This window comes from Notamacropus eugenii, chromosome 6, assembly GCF_028372415.1.
Source record: "Notamacropus eugenii isolate mMacEug1 chromosome 6, mMacEug1.pri_v2, whole genome shotgun sequence".
Taxonomy (NCBI): Eukaryota; Metazoa; Chordata; class Mammalia; order Diprotodontia; family Macropodidae; genus Notamacropus; species Notamacropus eugenii.
This window is the reverse complement of record NC_092877.1, coordinates 114178156-114185207: the sequence shown is the minus strand read 5'-3', so window position 1 is coordinate 114185207 and position 7052 is coordinate 114178156.

Genomic DNA, 7052 nt, shown 5'->3' with positions numbered 1-7052 from the left:
TATGTATGCTGATAGTTCAATGGATGATCTTATTCATATGGATACTCCTTCCAATAACTGAAGTCATAAACAATTATTTGCTTCTAATCTTGTATAATTTTGTCCATGGCTTCCCATCAATTATCTATAGGAGGTAAAGTCAACATTCCTCAATTTCTTTTGCCATTATGTGGATAATGATGGAGCACATGTACTGACCACAATTTATAATTGTGGTCTCACCAAAAAGAAGGTCCCCCTTCTTTTCCACTCTTGTATGTCCCTGATAAACTACTTTAGGCTAATTTATATGTTCAATTCATATTTAGCACAGAATGGTCAAAGGATATGAACAAGCAATTTTCAGAGAAAGAAATTAAAGATATCTATAGTAATGAAAAAATGTGCTAAATCACTACGGATTAGATAAATGCAAATCAAAACAACTCTGAGGTACCACATCACACCTATTAGATTGGCTAACATGACAAAATAGGAAGATGCTAAATGCTGGAGAAGATATGGGAGAGTTGAAACACAAGTTCATTGTTGGTGGAGCTGTCATCTGATCCAACCATTCTGGAGAGCAATTTGGAACTATCCCAAAGGGCTATAAAAATATGCATACCCTTTGACCCAGCAATATCAGTTCTAGGGCTGTATCCCAAAGAGATCATAAAATGGGAAAAGGTCTCACATGTACAAAAGTATTTATAGCAGTTTTCTTCGTGGTGGCCACAAACTGGAAATCAAGGGGATGCCCATCAGTTGGCAAATGGCTGAGCAAGTTGTGGTATATGAACACAATGGAATACTATTGTGCTATAAGAAATGATGAACAGGAAGATTTCAGAGAGGTCTTGAAAGACTTATACGAAATGATGCTGAATGAAATGAGCAGAACCGGAAGAACATTCTGCACAGTAAGAGCCACTGTGTGCAAGGACTGTTTCTGATAGACTCTTAGCCCTTCACAGCAATGCAAGGACCTAAAACATTTCCAAAGGACTCGGTGAACAATGCCATCCACATTCAAAGAAAGAGCTATAGAATCAAAAAGAAGAATGAAGCAGACTTTTTTCTCTTATTATGTTTTGTTTTGGTTTGTTTCCTCTCATGGTTTCTCCCATTCATTTTAACTCTTTTATGCAACATGACTAATATAAAAATGTGTATAATCGGAATATATGTGTAGAACCCACATAAGATTGTATGCCGTCTTGGAGAGAGAGGGGAGAGGAAGGGGGAGAAAATTTAAAATATTATCTTAAGCGATTGTTGAAAGCTGAAACCAAATAACTTAAAATGTTCAAGGATCACAGAATCACAGTGATGATTTTGCTTAGTTGAGTTTCTTGCCATGATTTTTTAAAACTTCCCCTGACCCCACTGACTCTCAGTTTTTACAAGGTCAATCGACTTACAATCTTCACTTTCCTTCCTGCCAAGATCTAACAAATGTGTTCATACTCAGTCAACAATGCATTTCCTTACCAAATCTTTCCACTTGAAAAAGAGATAAAATGTCTGCTAGATTAGGCAATTTCTAGGTTCTTTTGGGCTCCTTGTAATGGACAATTTACATTGCTTAAACTTCTTTAGGAAATGGATATCACAATCCTTTTCTCCATTTTTTTTCCCTCCATTTCCCAACTTCTAGTGTGGGCAGCTTATTTTAAAATATCACATTTTAATTACAAAAATTGTGCCTTCTTTTTTAATTTTTTCTAATTTGATTTTTGATTTAGGTCTTTATGCTCACAAACTTGTAGTCTGGACATATGCAGACAGCTAATTTGACAAGTATTACCACTTTGGTAATCAGTCATTTCATGTCCATTAAATTATACCAAATTACATATCTTATGCTGTATTTTTGGTGCTCTGTCCAATGCTTCCTGTTTCTGTTCTCAAAGAAAGTATATGTAATTAGAAGGAAAGAAGGAAGGAAGGAAGGAAGGAAGGAAGGAAGGAAGGAAGGAAGGAAGGAAGGAAGGAAGGAAGGAAGGAAGGAAGCAAGGAAGGAAGGAAGGAAGAAAGGAAGGAAGGAAGGAAGGAAGGAAGGAAGGAAGGAAGAAAGGAAGGAAGGAAGGAAGGAAGGAAGGAAGGAAGGAAGGAAGGAAGGAAGGAAGGAAGGAAGGAAGGAAAGATTAGTTTGGCATGACTTGTTTTTGATAAAGTCATATAGCTGTGATAATTACAGAGTTCTCCCTTAAAATTATTTTTAGCAACTTTTTTGCATAATGAAGTATCAATAGCTTCAAATATTCTAGTCAAAAATGTAAATTTTAAATTTAATTCATTATTAATTATACACATAATATTTGGAATATCACTTTGCTCCTCAGTTTGCTCTTCTGTAAACTTAGTGTCTTAGACTAAATAATATCAAAGTTCTGTTCCAAATCTATAATTCTATTATTGTCTCTGAAAAATTCAAGAATGAGACATTTTTAGACTCATTCTATGTACGATGTTTTGACTAATGTTTTCTAAAACAGCTTCAAGGCACAGGAACAAACTAAAACACATGAATTAAAATCCCAAATTTATACAACTCAATACACCAAGTATCTTATGTAATAACCTATAAAAATATTTAAAGCTTAAGATGCCTGTAAGGGGCCCAGAGGGTCCCAGGGGGTGCAAGTCAGAGGCAAAGCCTGTTCCCGTGGGAACAGTGCTGATGCACACCCTTGAAGAAGCTCTGTGTGACCCTGGAACCTGATGTTCCTGCAGATACCAATGTCCTGTACAGTAAAGTTACAAGTGAGCCTGGGAACCCAGGAACTAGCTGTAGGAACAAGATAAGCTTCTTTCCTTACTGCGGGTGTAAGGATGTGGAATAGTCATGAGATGGTGAAGTAATGGGATGAGCTCAGCATGTATGTGATTGGTGGATCAGCCTTTATAAACCCTAACCCTCAGCTGAATAAAGAGCTATTGTTGCCTGGATCATCTTGTCTCTGGTCTCCTTCCTTCAGGGCCCATAGATTAGAAGCCCGTGGGTCAGGGGGATCCAGGGGGCTCGGGCCTTGACCCCGAGCAGATGCCCAGTATTTAATCTCATGAATCCCCTATGAAGTAACAATAGGCAATAGTAGTCATGCAATAAATATTTGTTCAATGGAAAAGAACTTGTCTAACCACTAGAAAATTCTTTTACTCAGATTCAACAAGGCCTTGATTACCTTAGATGGGTGATCTCTATAGCTTTGTGTATCTGTTGTACGTGTGTACAACTTTAATTTATCTTTTTCATTTTCAATATCTTTTAATTATAACTTGTCATTATGTTGTAGCCATTTCTGAGAGTAATATGCTTCCTTGCCCCCGACAGAGATTAAAACCTATCTTAGAACAGAACAAAACAATTAAACAAAAACATTTGCTACAATGATGCTATTAAGAATATGGGTGCCACATTCTCTCCTTGTATTCTACTTCTCAGCTCTCTTCCCTGGAACCACTGATGGAATTAGAGTTGTTTCCTTTTAGTGATCTTATCATGTGGTCATAGGCATCATTTACAATATTCATTTGCTTCTGTTTATTTCATTCATAATTTCATGCAAATCGAATTCTTCTCTGCATTCCTTATTTTGCTATTTCTTACTGAATATTATGTATATTCAGATAATATAGACTTTTCTCCTTCAATCATTTCCACAATTGATGCGTGCTCATTGTGTTTCTAATTCGTTACTCCCAAAATGAGTACTGCAATTAATATTTTAGCATAAAAGAGGACTTTGTCCTCTGGCATTCTTGCCTTGTAGTGATATCCCGAAACTGTTATTTATTTTTCTCTTTATTATCTTTTGTATCATTTGTCTTATTTTCTATCCAATTATTGTTTCCTTTAACATTTTATTTTATATCTCTTGCTTTATTTCTTTTAACTACTCCTAGAGAGGCCAGAACATTCTTTCCTTTGAGATTTTCTTAGACTTATTGTTCACTTTTCCCAGGTGTACTCTTCTGGGTTTTTCTTAATTTGCAGTATTTCTTTTTTTTTTTCACTTTCTTCCATTTGCTCATAAATTCGGCTTTAGATTTCAGACTAGGATATTGTCCTTGAGTCAGACTCTATCCCTTCCTATACTCATGGATGATATGGGCAGGCCCTCTCTGGTTTTGGAGGGGGCTAAGAGCAGGCCCCCATCTTTGCAAAAACTCCTGAGTATCAACTCTCTTTCCTATCAACTCTTCCAGTTAAACTTTGGTTTTATCCTCAGCTACATTTTTTTGTGGTTTTGTTTCCTTCACCTTTTACATTCCTGTAACTAGAGCTAAGTTTGTCTCATCATAACCCTGAGCGACCCTCAACAAGATGTTATCGATTGTTCTGGTAACAAGTCTCCTGTAATATATTAGGTGCTTTGCTTAGTGGGGCTAACTTTGTCCTTTCTCCTTCAATGAATCCTGCTGTGGTTAGGGCATAGGGCATTCCAGTTAGGAATTTGGGATGCCCAGGCTAATATGACCTTGTGTTCCACTTTGGTTTGAGCACAGGATGCTGGTATTCTAAGTAGGGCATGGATGGCATGAGCACTGATTTTATCCTGTATGCTGCTGTGATTCTGGCTCAGGCTGCCAGGGCCTTGTATTACCTGGGATTTTTCCTGTTGTTGCTTAATATGGCTGCCAGGCTGGTGTACTTTGTGGGTGCTAGTCTATCCTGTCTGCTAATACTCCAATAGGCCTGCCTTGAGCTTGGGCCTTGCATTGAGAACTGGATTTGTCTATGACAGTAGTCAGGCAACCTGGGCATTGAGCTTCTTGGCCTCTATTTTGACCCTGTAATTTCTATGTGTCTGGAACTACTTACATGCTGGGCTTGTGCTTAGGCTGTCACTTCTTCATGAACAGAATCTGAAGATTTTTAATGTTCTTCTTGTGCAGTTCTGGATTGATGAGAGGAGTTTATAATCATTTAAAATTAGTTTTCTTTTCAATTATTCCTTCTGGTTCATTTTTAGAGCTTTTCTTGGGTGTTTTTAGGGGATCTGAACTCTTTAATACTCTAAACCTAACAACTTACATGAAAAATGAAAACTTTTTCTTTTAAGAAGTCTAAATTTGCCTCTTTATAATTTCCACCAATTGTTTGTAGTTGTGCCTTCTAGAACCAATTGTGTTTGTCCTTTGTTCTCGAAGAGAATCATGACATCAAGATGATGACCTGACTTGCAGTTGACTTTGAGTGAGGGAGGGCTGTGCAAGGTCACCAACCTCACCTTCTTCTCCTGAGCCATCTGGGTCCAGTGACATGATATTCATCAGGATAACTGGAGATGGCCCAGGATGCAATGTGAGACCCTGGCCCTTTCAAGCAAAGGTCTTATCACAATCTTATTTTGAGTGAGATACACCCAGTCAATGAATAGACGTCTTTAAGTTACTGAGAGGATGGCCCCTTTAATAAAAAAAAAATTAAACTGGGAGGGGAAGACCCTCAGGGTTCCTGGGTAAAAGAGAAACAATTGCTATTTAGTAATTAATAACAGTTACAAGAGTGCTAAACTTGATGGTGGAAAGACCTGGGCTTGAATCAGATACTTAGTTATGTGACCCTGAATAGGTCACTTAAAGTCATTGAGTCTTTGTTACTTCATATGCAATATGTAATAACTAAATAAGTAATAAATCTAGGACCAGTTAGAATAATCAGAACAATTATAAATCATCTTCTTCTACAAGATGGTCCTTTATGTACTTGAAGACAGCAATTAGGGCCCATCCAACAAATTTTTTCTCTTTTTCAGGTGAAATAGTACTAATTTTTTATTTTTACTTTTTCTTTCTTTTTTTTTACTGGTGATTTCTAGAAAATTTTCTTTTTCTTTATTTTTAATCCATTTATTTGTTTTCAGTTTTCAATAATCAGTTTCACAAGTTTTAAATTTTCTCCCCCTCCTTAACCCCTCCCTAAGATGGCATGCCCTCTTATATGGGTTCTACACATATGTTCTTACTAAACACATTTTCACATTAGTCATATTGCACAGAAGAATTAAAACAAATGGGAGGAACCATGAGAAAAACCAAAACAAAATGTAACAAAAGAGAAAATGCTCTGCTTCATTCTGCATTCCAACTCTATACTTCTTTCTCTGGATGTGGATGGCATTTCGCATCAAGAGGCCTTTGGGAATGTTTTAGGTTCTTGCATTGCTGTGAAGGGCTAAGTCTATCAGAAATAGTCCACATACACTGGGGCTCTTACTGTATAGAATATTCTCTGGTTCTGCTCATTTCACTTAGCATCAATTCATATAAATCTTTCGAAGTTTTCCTGAAGTTCAGTTGTTCATCATTTCTTATAGCACAATACTATTCCATTACATTCATATACCACAACTTGTTCAGTCATTCCCCAATTAATGGACTTTCCCTCCATTTTCAGTTCTTGTCCAACACAAAAAAAAGTTGCTATAAATATTTTTGTACATATAGGTTCTTTTCCCATTTTTATGATCTCTTTGGAATACAACTCTAGAATTGATATTGTTGGGTCAAAGGGTGTACACATTATTTTCAACTTTTGGGCTTAGTTCCAAATTACTCTCCAGAATGGATGGATCAGCTCACAGATCCACCAACAGTGAATTAGTCTTCTAACTCTCCCACATCTTCTTCAAAATGTGTTCTTTTACTGCTTTGTCATGTTAGTCAATCTGATGTGGTACCTCAGAGTTGTTTTGATTTTCATCTCTCTAATCAATAGTGATTCAGAACATATTTTTATATGACTACAGGTAGCTTAATTTCTTCCTCTGAAAAATGCTTGCTCATATTCTTTGACTATTCAGCAATTGGGGAATGGAATTTTTACTTTTTCTAACTGATTCTTACATGTTATGTTTTTCATTGAGATTCTGGAGTAAGAGTGCTTAAATATTAAGCAATATGATATATTTAGTATATTTTTAAAACAAAAAATGCATTTTATATATGAGTATAGATTAATGTAAACCTATTTGTATAGAATTAAAGAACAAAGATTCTCAAAAGTATTTGTAGTCATAGAAACTCACTTAGCCATCCAGAGGTGAACACAATACATGTAC